Source organism: Balaenoptera physalus (assembly GCF_965194825.1).
Source record: "Balaenoptera physalus genome assembly, chromosome: 7".
NCBI lineage: Eukaryota > Metazoa > Chordata > Mammalia > Artiodactyla > Balaenopteridae > Balaenoptera > Balaenoptera physalus.
In genome coordinates, this window is record NC_138886.1 from 79229051 (window position 1) to 79243789 (window position 14739).

Sequence of the window (14739 nt, forward strand, 5' to 3'; positions counted from 1 at the left end):
ACCATCTCTCCTTAGAGCTGTGATCATCAAACTATAGTGTACATAAAACTTACTCAGAATCCTGCTAAAATTCCAGATTCACTGGCTTCATCCCTAGAGACTCCGATTCAGTATTTAAAATGTGGAGTCCAGGAAACTGAGTTTTAAAAACAAGGTTCACAGATAAGATGCCAAATGTGACCTAAGGAGAAGCAGGGTGTGAGGTTATAGATGAAGGAGAACTTTTCTCAGACTATAAGGATTAAAACCAAATAAACAGTAGAAAATGAAATGGTTAATATATCCATGTCAAAGCTTTCTGTTGTTCAAGAGAACATACCTGAAAGGGAGAGTAATTATAATAGATAATAAAAGGATTCTCCAATTTTAAGATGTGATAAAAGAGAGAGGATGATTATGATACTGCATTCAGTGAGAAACTGAAACCACAATACTATGTAAAATGTCAGCAATTAATTTATATTCTCTGGCAGGCAATGATTATATTTTGAAACCAATCGAAACCTAGAAGCAAATTATAATAAATACTACTATCAAATAAGAACAATATAATGATTACGTTGGTGACATTTTTTTCCTTATCAGAAGACTATGCACTAATTTTTGTAGTATGTAAATGAAGGTGTAGTACTAAAGAGTTCTACCACTAAAGACAGTTCCAACATCTACTATGCTATATCATAATGAACAATTCCTCTAAACCCCAGTTATGTCAACCCCAAAATCAGGATGAAATTGTTACCTAACTCATGAGATTGGGATAACAATTAAATATAACAATGTATGTAAAGTATGCATGAATGTCCAATATTGTTATACCTATAACACACTCTCATACTGTCCAAAGCTGTGACTGAAGAAAATAAATAAGTCGACTCAAACAATAAATGTTCATAGTTTACAGCTACTGGGAACAAAAATACAAACAACAACAAAACCCAGCTATAGAAAGGCTTTGCCTAATCATGGACTAACAATGTTTTATTCTGGAAGAATCCATGTGCCCTTCAAGATACCAGCTGTCTTAAAAAAATTCTTCAGAGTGGAATGAATGTGGAAATGAATAATTACTGAAAATCCTCTGACTATGGATAACCAACATTCTCCTCCCCACAGCTACACCTTGGGAATTATCAACTATTACTCATTCATGTACGTCATCTCCCCTGGAAAAGGAAGAAGGATTAAACTCCTTTCACAGAGAAATCTTCCACTTACGCGTCTATTCATCTTATCCTCACCATTGCCATGGGCTTGGTTGGATCTGAGAAATTAGCTGAGCAATCTACCCCTCAGGTCATTCCTGCCTGACAACCTGGATTCATGAACAGGATAGAGTGTTTATTATCTTACCTCATAGCTGAGTTGTATTTATGAATTGCCTGAATCTAGTTTATTTGCCTTCTTAAGGCAGGTACAAATTATCCTGTTCAACTTCACTCAGTGTTTTACAATCGAATGCATCAATTAGTTAATTGCTAGAAGGAGACAGCAAAAACTAGAATAGCAGAGCCTTCCGGGTTCATTCAGGATATAACTAAATGTCATATAAAAATTAAATGGCTGTAATTGTCATCTCTCTGCTGGTAGCAACCAAATCTGTTTTCCAACCCAAATATCTCTCCTGAGTTTCAGATCAATGGACTGAGTTGCTGCCTGTACTATCAAACTCCAGTCTCACAAGTAACTCCTACTCAACTAATCATCTAACCTTCCCCAAAGCTGTCCCTTACACATTGCCTTTTAGCAAATGGCATCACTAGAATCAGTTACTGAGCACTGCGCTCTTCCTCTCTGTTTACTTTATAGTCACACTGTCAGTCTTTAATTGTGGTCTTCATCACCTCTTGTCCAGATTGCTAAAACTGTCTCCCAAATTATTTCCTTTTAATCTTGCCCCTAAAACAATTTATCTTCCAAACTACCACCAAAATGAAGGTTTCAACAATTCTGTAATGTTCTTTCCTGTTTGTTGTACCTTCCAATGACCATCCATAGCAGAAAAGACAGAGGGCCATTTCCTTGGCATTATACATTCTAGTATGCCTTTATGATCTTATTCTAGCCTAATAATACAGGACCATCTCATGTCGCTACGTCAAAGCCTGCCAACAAATGACCACCACATACCTGTAATCAAACAAATTTAGGTTTATCTTCTTGCAACGAGGGAGAACACACATCAGAGGAACACTGAAGTGTCTCTGTAAAAGAGAGTTAGGAACAGATTATAATATGTGGATTCATGCTGAGAGATTTAAGCAGGATTTAGAGACCTGTGGATAACTGGGGGTGGGATGCTGTCAGCAGGGACAAGTCACTGGGTATTTTCATATTTTTTATCTAGAAGGCAGAGGGTCCAAAGTGGACCTAGAATTGTCACTAGTGAAGAACCAGTAGTCACTCTTGCTTTCCTGGAGAAGGAGATGTTTAGTTACTTCTATGGTTACAAAGTGTCCTTTTTTGTCTTACTCTATTGTGGTCACAGAGTGGCCTTGTCTGAGTATCGACTGTATTCTGAGAAAGTTGTTTATGTTTACTTGGGAACGCTACGGCCAAGCTGTCAGTTTCTAGCAATGAGCTGCTAGCATCATTTTTCATTTCCTTACTACCCATGTCAAGCTCTACATCCTGATTTGCCAAACAGTGTGCAGCCCCTTGAAAGACGTACACCCTTCCTAATTTATGAGTCTTGACAGAAGCGGTTCTCAGAGCTTGAAAAACCTCAATTACACTTTTTCCAAGACTTCCTCCTATTCATTCTTTAGGATTCTTTCCCTCCTCTTACGTGCATGCACATGTGTATTAAAATAAAGAAGAAATAAATGAATGTATTAATATTAATTTTTAAAAGAAAAGAAACCATATAAAAATAAGTAGAATAAAGTATCCTTTCACTAATCCATTCACAAGCCATCTTATTCTTATTCCTAGTTTCAAAATGAGAGTAAGATTGTTCTATTCAAGGCTAACACGTTGAAAAAATTATAATACACCAACAGCATAGAGATTCTTTCTCATTTTACTAGGAATGGATATTCAACCAATGGATCTAAAAGTTATCTATTTGGATTTCAGAGAGTTTTACAATATATTTAACAATATTAAGTTATGTTTATACGTGTGTCTTTTCTGGAAACATGTTTTAAAAGAAAATGATTTTCCCAATTTAACTTACTTATAGATAAGATTTTAAAAGAACTAATCTTGACTTTGAAATAGAACTCTCTAAAAACATGTCAAAACAAAATATTTTGTAACTATATATCGAAAGCATCCCCGCAAATTGTAACAGCTGGGATAAATGCATTAGGACACACAGTGTTTACACATAAAAAAAAAAATGACCAAAGTACTACTAGCAGTAGGTCAAAATTGAAAATGTTTTGCAATGTGTTAAACTCCTCTACAGAACCCAGTTCTATAATCAGTAAATCATTACCACGTGCTGATTTAACCAGTATAATGCCATTACAGCAAACACTAAGAAAGGTTTTGAAATAACAACAAGAATTATCATAACAATGTTACATGAGGGTATGGAGAATGAGCTACATTCTCTGAATCCATTAACAGAAACTTTAGGAAATTAGAGGCTAAAAGCAAATTAAAAAGCCAACTGAATCAGGCCTTGAAGTGTGCACACAGCTTACCTTCCTCATATAAAATCCAAACATAATATGAATAATAAAAAATAAGTAATATTAATCTAAAAATCTAATACAGATGGCCAAGAGGCACATGAAAAGATGCTCAACATCATGAATTATTAGAGACATGAAAATCAAAACTACAGTGAGGTATCACCTCACACCAGTCAGAATGGCCACCATCAAAAAATCTACAAACAATAAATGTTGGACAGGGTGTGGAGAAAAACAAACCCTCTTGCACTGCTGGTGGGAATGTAAATTGATGCAGCCACTATGGAGAACAGTATGGACGTTCATTAAAAAACTAAAAATAGAACTACCATATGACACAGCAATCCCACTACTGGGCATATACCCTGAGAAAAACATAATTCAAAAAGACACATGTACCCCATTGTTCATTGCAGCACTATTTACAATAGCCAGGACATGGAAGCAGCCTAAATGTCCATCAACAGAGGAATGGATAAAGAAGATGTGGTACATACATACAATGGAATATTACTCAGCCATATAAAGGAATGAAATTGGATCATTTGTAGAGATGTGGATGGATCTAGAGTCTGTCATATAGAGTGAAGTAAGTCAAAAAGAGAAAAACAAATATCGTATATTAATGCATATATGTGGAATCTAGAAAAATGGTACAGATGAACCTATTTGCAGGGCAGGAATAGAGAAGCAGATGTAGAGAACGGACATGTGGACACAGAGGGGAAGAGAAGGGTGGGATGAATTGGGAGATTAGGATTGACATATATACACAACCATGTGTAAAATAGCTAGCTAGTGGTAACCTGCTGTATAGGACAGGGAGCTCAGCTCAGAGCTCTGTGATGACCTAGATGGGTGGGATGGTGGGGGGGAGTGGCAGAGAGGTCCAAGAGGGAGGGGATATATGTATACATATAGCTGATTCACTTTGTTGTACAGCAGAAACTAACACAATATTGTAAAGCAACCATACTCCAATAAAAAAAATCTAATACAATAACATGGTAAGTACACTAGAAAGTCACTTGGGCAAACTAAAGTGCAGTTTAAACTTAAAAGCACCAAGCATGCAGTTGGGGAATTTAAACTAAACTTGAAACCACTTTGAACCAATCCTAGCTCAAACTAAAAAAATACAATTACTACTAATAAAGCAAATACAACTATTACTAATAATTATACCAAATATCTAAAAGTATAGTATGGAAGAGAAAAATCTAAGTTAGATGTTAGGGAAAGTATGTCACTAAGTAAAAAATAATAATAATAATAAATAAATAAACATTAAAAAGAGGAAAGAGTTCCAGCAAGTTCCCCAGTTCTGCTCCTACCAGCCATCCAAAAGGATATAGCAAGGGGAGCATCCCGGAAGTGACACAGGCAGGAGTGCTGACCTACTTCCTGTTCAGCCTGGCAAGATGGCTTGGTGGCTAACGTAAGCTGCTCACTCATAGCTCTCCGAGGTCACAGGTGAAAGGAGAGGTGGGGGCGGTGCCCATGGCTTCCTCCTGCATCTCCAGGCCACCGAGGTCTGCATCAACCCAGTGAAGTTCAATCTAAACTTCTTGGTGAGTGATACCCAAGGTGAAATAAGCAGTGTTTCTGGAGATGGCAGATACCTTGCATCTGCGTGAGGTACCCAAAGGTCCAATTAAAGGGTATGAGTGTGATGAGAAATTTCTGATGAAGATTCACCACATGCTGCTGGAGGCAGATGTGTTGGAGGGCACTCAGAGTGTGGATGTCTATTCTCGTCGGCTACACGATCCCCAACATGAGTGATAAGAAAACTGAGACATAATCGTGCCAGGCAGCAGTTTTTCATTCTGTGACCGCATGTATCTTTGTTTACGTATAACCTATTTGCTAGTTCTAGCTGAATCCCCAACCCTTGACCCAGTGACGTACAAACATGATACTCTTGAGCTCAATATTATAATTTTCTCATTAAAGGTTCAAAACCAAAAACAGAAGGAAAGAGTAACTCTTATACTTAAGCATAATGAATTAACTAGAACATAATAAACAGAGAACTTTAACTTAAAACACAGAAAGAAAACAAACAAGCTACTTGTAAACAATTAATATAGAAACATTTTTCTCTGTGACAAAATAATGGGACGAACTTACAGGTAGAGGGAAAAAAAAAAAAAACAACCTGAGCCAGGTGATAGCTGGTTATCCAAAGCAGAACTTAAGTTCAACTTTGAATTTACCTAAAGAAGAATAAATCCTAATGTAAATTTAAACGTTAACCAGAAGATGTACAGATCATTTGAAACAGAATAAAACCATCCTGGGAGAGTAATTACTCATAAAATTGTAACTGGCTTAAGAGCAGCACCAATTACAAGTGCACACCAGCACAACCATGCTAAATACCTACAAGCAAAACCACCTCCTAACACGGTATTGGATTAACTACATATGCAGGAAAAAAATTAATATAAGTAATAAGAAATAATTTTTTGCATAGTCCCTTGCCAAAATAAATAAGCTATTGCTAGAGAATAGATAGAAAAAAAATTTTGAATGTATTTGTTCAATATACTGTTAACCTAAAACAAATATGCAGTAAAGAAAGATTAAAAGAAGTTAAAGTAACTTAATAAACATTCAACCTTCCCTCTACTTACTAAAACACATAAAACTTAAATTTATTAATTGAATATGAAAATCAGTTATCTAAGTAACTAATCATAAATTGAATTAATTATTTTGGTTGAGGTGACCTCAGAGTATAGAAAAGCCACCAAATGATCAAATGTAGACTAATTATTCTAAATATATAACTATTATTAATTTACTCAAAATTTTCACCAATGCAACAGAGTTCTCAAATGGAAATAATAAAATCCTATTTTAGAGGTCAAATTGATGTTAAGGTTTATTGTTTTATTGTTGTATCCAGACATTCTAAAAATGTAACTTCTATTTAAAAGGTTCCTTTGTTCCATCATTAAAAATTCTGTGTGACCTGAATTCAGATCAGAACACTTCCACTTGGTTCCTCTTTATATAAAGATATCTCACATTATGAAAGGACTTAAGCAATAAGGTCCATTCCACAAAAGAGCCAGATACTAGATATTAAATAAGTCAAGAATTGCGCTCATCTAGGTGATAGAATCCAGTAATAATGTAAAACTGTTTTCAGGAGTTCAACGTTTTAGTTTTAATAAACAAGTTTCTAGTTAATTTATAATTACTAATTTTCCCTATTCTACTTACCTTGGCCTTCTTAATGCTTCAACAAAAAACTTAGGTCACATTGAATTTCAGAAAGAACCAAATATTGTAGGTCCTTATGGACTTCAACCAACTGCAGATGTCATGAAATGATACATCAAAGAACAACTTTGACCTCTAACTTTATCAATACTAGTATAGATTATTAACTATTCTTGTCCTGACCTTGCATAAACAATCTGAATGCGCACACCAAGACCATATCTACTAACAGAGTTAAATCTCAAAATACCATTTGTCCATATCAAGCTTAGCCATGTAATCAGTTAAGCTCAGAATGTACCCTAATCGGAGCCCTATGTGTGTAATATAATTTCCACATGAGGTCACATTAGCAATTATTCTGTTATATGTAATAATAATTACAAATATATGCATATGTGTCATTTACATTGATAACCACCTTCCCTCAATACTGGCTTTGATCTACTCCTAACTTTTGTAGAGAGTGGCAGGAGAAACCGAAACAAGGTTTTATTTAACTGCTTCTTGGGACTTGCAATTCAGTATGTAAGTTAAACCTCCCAGTTTGGTAAAATGAAGAATTAGCCTCTGTCCTTATATCTGCCATATAAAATTTATTATTAGCCGTTTTACATAAATTTATCTACTCTTGACTATTCTCAACAAATCACAAAGTGGTCAGTTCTGTATATTGACTACTTGGTTTTTAAACTAGATAGAATAGTAGAGATCACTAATCAAGACAGCTAATTTAGGCTGATTTTAATCAATGAGGGTTTTATTAGAAATTATTTAAATTTATAATTGGTTATTATTCAGGTCTTAGTAATAATTTTCTTTATAGCAATGCCAACATGATTGGAGGACTCTGAAACTCATTAACACCACTAATGATAGGTGCATCAGATACAGCATTCTAAAAAATAAATAAGCTCTGGATTATTACTCCCATGATTCCTTTTACTACTTGCATCAACAACAGCAGAAGTCAAAGCAAGAACAGGGTGAACAATGCACCCTTTTATGCACTGGCAATCTAATACCTGTAGGCACAATAGATTTAACTATCTACTCCCCTCATCTAATAGGGGTCTCAACAATTTTAGGCACCATCAATTTGTTACTGCAACTAATTAACATAATGCCACCTTTTACATCACAATACCAGACACCACTTCTTTGATTTCTATTGATTATTGCAGTTTTATTCGTAGAAAGTCTTTCTATAATTGTAGCAGAGATTATCTTAACCAAATGGAATCTTTTGATCCCACAGGAGGTGGAGACCTTAACTTAATAACAACATTCATTCTAATTGATTACACATCCTGAAGTACATATGCTTGGAATAATTTCACATATTGTAACATATTGTTCAGTAAAAAATTCTTTAGTTGCATAAAAATAGTCTAAGCCACAATATCGATTGGAATTTTAGGGTTTATTATATATCACATTACTATTATACCCTAAGTATTGAAGTAGATATGCAAGCATATCTCATTTCTGCTACTATAATTATTATCATAATTACTATTATCCAAATAAAGGTAAGTCTGACCGACGAGCTATGTTATAAGAATGAAGTAATAAATGATCACCAGCTATACTCTGAGCCATAGGCTTTTTTTCCTACTTACTGTGAACAGGTTAACAGGAATTATCTAATTCATTACTATATATTGTTCTACAAGATACATATTTTGTTGTTGCTCATTTCTATCACATCTATCTATAGAAGCAGTATTTATTACATAGGTGGTTTTGTTTACTTATTCCCATTATTTTCAAGATATATGCTACATCCTATATGAGGCAAAGCTGAACAATTATTTTAGATTTAACAATAATTTAATTTTCTTTCCCCAACATTTTCTTGGCCTTTCTGACATGCAGTGGTGATAATTAGCCTATGCAGATGCTAACACAATGTGAACACTCATCTATGGAATCAGTCCACTAATAGAAATGATAATAAAGTATTAATAATCTGAGGGTTTTACTTTAAAACAAAAACAGCACTGGAGCTTACGGCAACAGACATTGAGTGACTTCACAGATGCTTTCCAACACATCATGCTTTCAAATAACCCACCAGACAAAATCATAAATATCAAGAAAGGAAGGAACGAAATCTCTCTAATTGGTTTCAAGCCAACATCATAACCTTTATGAGCTTTCTTAGCAAGTAAGATACTACAACCATTACCAATTACCAAAGGTAAATATTACCTAACTCTATCAAAGTTAATTTATAGATTAAAATTGTGTTTTTTGCAGAAAAAAAAAATGTCTCTTAGCATATCCACTGCAGATTTTCAAGGTTGTTCCATTGTAGAATAATGTTATCATTTCCATGTCTTATAATAGCATTTCAATTAGCTCTTTAGTATTATGTTAGAATAATTAAATAAGGAGGTTACTAGGCTGGTGTGGCTCTAATGCTATGACAGCCTACATAAGCAAACCAAAATATAAGCCTGTAAATGCTTCAAGGTTACAAAATCAAAATGCTAAAGATAACCAATCACAAACAGCCAAGTAGATTTTAGGTTATAGCCAATCAACAATTTTCTTACTTTGCTTCCCCCTTATCTCTATAAAAGCCTCTCCCCGAGATCCTGTCAGGAGAGCGTACCTAACCACTTTCAGTTTGGCACTGCCCAATTCAAATAGATTTTTGCTCAAATAAATTCTTAAAATTTTTAATATGCCTCAGTTTATCTTTTAATGGTTCTGATGTCAGAAGAGGGAACTGAAGGAGACTGCTGACAGTCCCCGGAACAAAGATCAAGCAGGTGAAGGTACCTGCTGTGCCCCTTTGAGTTTGCTTCTGTCTTGTTGCCTCTGGAGGTGATGGTAAATCCCTCTCAGATCCTACCTCTGTAGGTTTTTCATTATGAGCTTTCAGACTTAAAGCTTTTTTTTTTTCCCCCCCACTGGCTCTGGAAACTGTCCAGAGCCAGAGTGGATCTGACTTAGAAACGGTACTGGGTACAAGGTTAGAATGTGTCTGACTTAAGCTGGACTGGGTCCAGTTTGAGGCCTCAGGGGAATAAAATTTTGTTTTAAGGCTGAACAACCAGGTTAACCTTACCAAAGATAATCTTGAATTATAATGGCCACGGTAGAGGATAAGCTTATCCATTTATGAGGTACCGCAGAAGAAAGAGGTCTCAGCCAAGCACTCACAATAAAGGGTAGGGGGGAAATTATTTTTCCTCCTCCACAGGTTCTAGTGACCATGGTGGGACCTGCTGGGACACCCCCCTCCCTCCAGAGCCTGCAGACAGGATCTCCCACCCTTCTGATTTGGAATCACTAAGAACAAAGACTTCCCTTGAACTCCATGGAAGGGACCATACCAGGTTCTCCTCACTATCCAAATGACAGCCAAACTTCAGAGATCTGACCCTTGGGTTCACCTCCTCCAATTTAAAAGGTCTCCTTCAGACTCTTGGAACTGAACACCAGCTGGAGATCTAAAATTAAAATTGACTTCTAGGGAAGTTTTTCTTCAGAAGCAGATGGCATCTTGAGGGGGACAGCTCTTCCAAAATCATAAATCAATATCTTCATCTCTAATATGAAATCTTTATTCCTTTTGCTACTTGCTTTTTCTCTCTGTTAATGCATGGGAAGACATTGTTCCTTAACACACAACAAAAGTCTCTAGACTTTCTTCCTAAGGTGCTTTTAGATAATAGAATTGCTTTAGAGTACTTACTGGCTGAAAAGGAGAAGTCTGTGCCATAGCAAACACCTCCTCTGTACCTGGACACCTCTGGTATTGTAGCAAATATGAGAAATTAACAAACAAGCCACTTGGCTAAAACCTGGAGGTCGATATCCTCTAGGTAAATACATTATTTGATTTATTTGATACCAACTGGTTTGGTTCATGAGGGCCCTGGCTAAGCAATATACTTCAGTATCTTGGTATTATCCTCCTAATAGTTATCACTGTAATCTCCCTCCTGAGCTGTGTTCTCTCAAAAGTCTTAAATGCATGTTTGTAGCCATCAGCAGTACCTCAGATGGTCTCAATGAGTTCAGAGAAACAGAAACAAGGTGAACAACACAATGAACAGCAAAAACCATTCTTCTGGGCTTCCCTGGTGGCGCAGTGGTTGAGAGTCTGCCTGCCAATGCAGGGGACACGGGTTCGAGCCCTGGTCTGGGAGGATCCCACATGCCGCGGAGCAGCTAGGCCCGTGAGCCACAACTACTGAGCCTGAGCGACTGGAGCCTGTGCTCCGCAACAAGAGAGGCCGCGATAGTGAAAGGCCCGCGCACCGCGATGAAGAGTGGCCCCCACTTGCCACAGCTAGAGAAAGCCCTCGCACAGAAACGAAGACCCAACACAGCCAATAAATAAATAAATAAAAGCTTTCATCATATTAAAAAAAAAAAAAAAAAAACAACTCCAAGGCCCACACACCAGAGGCAGATACCCAGCTAGGGGCAGATCCACAGATCCCTGCCCTTCATTAAAAAAAAAAAAACCATTCTTCTATGAATCTGACATCATAACCTATGAGTTTTACAATGAGACAAGAGCAACTTAACTGTGATGATGAATAAAAGTGGTACTAATACCAATTTTTTTGGTCAATATCTCATGTATTAGAGGATGACTCAAAGTGGGAATTTTTTTTTTTTAATGGAGATTTTTTTCTTTATTGAGAAACAAGACTTGGGTACATCAAATAAAACCAATTTCTGGGGGGAAAAAATCAAAACTCACAATAGAAAAAGAAAAAGTTAACACTGTCTGGGCCATATCAGAACCCAGAGAATATATTCTTTTAATTGAAAAATTCTAGGCGCGCCATAATTGACCTTTTGATACAAAATGACCTATTAAATTTGCGATTTGTGGTTCTTGGTGCTGAGGTCCATAGGACAAGCTAGGACGTCTTCAAACCTTGAGCTGAATTCCATGAGGGTTTACTTGGCTTTTGAATCAGTCTGTCCTTGTCTAAGAGGTAGCAGGAGCGACAGCGCCCACCTTCTGGGCAGTTTCTTTCTTGGCAATGATGAGCCTGTAGGACGGCCACAGCTTCATCCACCTTGGAGCGGAGAGACTCGGGGGACTCCAGCATGTGCAGCAGCTCCGAGATGTCAATCTCCAGCAGCATCCCCGTAATCTTCCCAGCCAGGTTTGAGTGCATCGTCTGGATGAGCGGGAACAAACGTTCACCCAGCATCTGCTTCTGTTCCTGGAGGGTGCTGCGGCCAGCATGGCGGTGGTCAGCGGCTCCTGTCCCTGCACGTGAATCACAGGCTAGGGTGCCTGCAGGGGCCGGATGGCAGGGTGAGGGCTGCGGACACTGGAGGCATATTTGTAAGGTGCAACAGCCTGAGGAGCAGCGGCATCAACAGCAGCACGAGGCACTAGGTTCTGCCCAGCTGTGGGAACACCTCCAGACGGGCAGCTGTCAGTCGGCCCTTGCTGGGCAGCACCAGCCCCACCAAAGTCCATAGCCAAGTGGTCCGGGCACTCAGACCCGACTCTCTGAGCGGTAGTAGGGAGGCCGCGAGAGGCCGGAGCATTACCAGTTGGAGCCAGATGGCAAAGAGCTGGACAAGGCCCAGACTGGCGTATAGCAGTTGGCATTCCTTGGAAGCCTTGAGGTCTCCCACCTTGCTGCCAGCGTGGATTAGGCCTCATCTGTGCTAACTGGTTAGGTGTGTAATATGGAGGTCTTCCCTGAGCCTGTGGAACTGCTGGCACAAAGCAGCCCCCAGCTGCAGGCTGGAGCTGATTTAAGATGGCATTGGTGGGGAGCGCTCTCATCCCGGCCACCCGCTGCATATACTGGTTGGTCAGGTGAGCCTTTCTCTCTTCCTTTCTCTGGGCCAGGGCGACATACAGTGGCTTGGAGCCCACGATGCGTCCGTTCATCTCCGTGACTGCTTTGGTTGCCTCTTCAGGGGATGAGAAGCAGACAAAGCCAAACCCTTTGCTTCTCCCATCCTCCGGCATCACCTTGGCACTGGTGATTGATCCAAAAGGAGAAAACTCTTCCCTTAACTTCTCATCATCAATGGTGTCATCCAAGTTCTTAATGTAGAGGTTCACCCCGATAGCGACTAAATCTCTCCTGTTTCAGCTGTTCAAATTTTCGCTTTAACACGGCCTGCCGTTCCACTTTCTTCTGTGCACAGCCGATGAAAATGACTTTCCCACTGATTTCTTTTCCATTCATCTCTTCCACGGCCTTATTGGCATCCTCGTGTTTTTCGTAACTCACAAAGCCAAAGCCTTTGGATTTCCCACTGGGATCTCTCATCACCTTGACACTTAAGAGTCTTACCAAACTGGCTGAATAGCTCTTTCAGACTCTCATCATCCACCTCTTCCCCAACGTTTTTGAAATAAACATTGGTGAATTCCTTGGCTTTGGCTCCAAGCTCAGCTTCCCACTCTTTTCGAGACTTGAATCTGCCCACAAACACTTTGTGGCCATTGAGGAGCATGCCGTTCACCTTCTCAATGGCCTTGTCGGCAGCCTCCTGGGTTTCGAAGTGGACAAAGGCATAACCCTTAGAGCCGTTCTCATCACACACCACCTTGCAGGACAGAATGTTTCCAAAAGCAGAAAAAGTACCATAAAGTGCCTTGTTATCTATAGATTTGTCCAGGTTCTTGATGAAGACATTTCCCACGCCAGATTTTCTCAAAGAAGGATCCCTCTGAGACCACATGATACGGATTGGCTTTAACTTAATCATATCAAAGTTCATGGTATCCAAGGCCCGCTCAGCGTCAGCCGGCTGCTGGAAGTTGACATAGGCATAACCCTGGGCACGGCAGGTGATCATATTGCGGCAGACCCGGATGGACAGCACAGGCCCCGCAGGACTGAACTTTCCGTACAGGATGACCTCGGTGACGTCCTAGTGCAGGGCACCCACGTGCAGGAGGCCATGGGGTAGCTGCTGGCCACAGCGTTCATCTCCCCAGCCCCCAGCACCCTGAGCCCCACCAGGAGGACTTCTTAGAGGGACCACACAGGACAAAGGGGGCTCCGCTCCGAGCCGTGGCCCGTGCCGAGGCTCACAGGTGGCAGTGAAGCTCAGAGAAGTTGGAGTCGGCTCCGAGGGCGGGAGAGGAGTTCGGGGACGGCTCGGACGAGATCGAGACTGACAAACCGCAGACAAACGGCTCTCAAAAACAATATGGCCCTCCCTGGGAGTTTGTAATTTTCAGCTGTCCTGATCTTGAAGCTCCCAATTTCAAAAAATGAAGAAAATTAAAAAGAGGACTGTCCTGCAAATTACAAAAATTCTTCCAGAGGAAAGCCAGTGGTGCCCACGGCGGCCTCCGGAACGTGCGTTTCTCTATAAATATAGGCCTCGGGCTCCCGGCGGTTTAAGATTACAGCAGCCCTGGGAAAAGGGAAACCAAGTATTGTCGGTGCCGACTCAGCAAGCCCCGGGCGGCCGGAGTGCGCAGCCGCCTCCCACGCCGGGCCGGCGAAGGGCAGCGCGGACCCGTGAAACGCAGAGGCCGGCGCGAGGGGGGGAAGGCGGCGGGCGCGGGGCTGCCACGCGACGCGGCCAGGCGGCGCGGGTGGAGGCGCGTGGAAGCGGGCGCGCGAGCAGCTCACCACCGGACCGATGGGCGGGGACCGACGGACGCCCAGGTGCGGTGGCGGCAGCGTCGGGCAGGCCGGAAGCGTGCAAAAGTGACTTCCCCGCGGGTTCTCCGAGGAGGATTCGCTTTTTTTCAAGATAGTAAAGCGTTTTCGGTTTTTTTAATTTTTTATCTTTTTCTCTTTTTTTTTCTTCAGGCTGCTAGGCCCGAAAGCAGCGGAGGCTGCGGCGACCCGAGGCGGAGAGATCAAAGAGGGAATTATTAAATTAATTAAAC

At 40.0% G+C, this 14739-nt stretch overlaps 1 pseudogene across 1 annotated transcript; it reads right to left on the reverse strand.

Annotated features, from left to right (window-relative positions):
* Positions 1 to 3178: 3178 nt before the first annotated feature.
* Positions 3179 to 13837, reverse strand: LOC309663549 (polyadenylate-binding protein 4 pseudogene; annotated as a pseudogene). Its single transcript has one exon. The product of its transcript is annotated as a polyadenylate-binding protein 4 pseudogene (transcript).
* Positions 13838 to 14739: the final 902 nt, after the last annotated feature.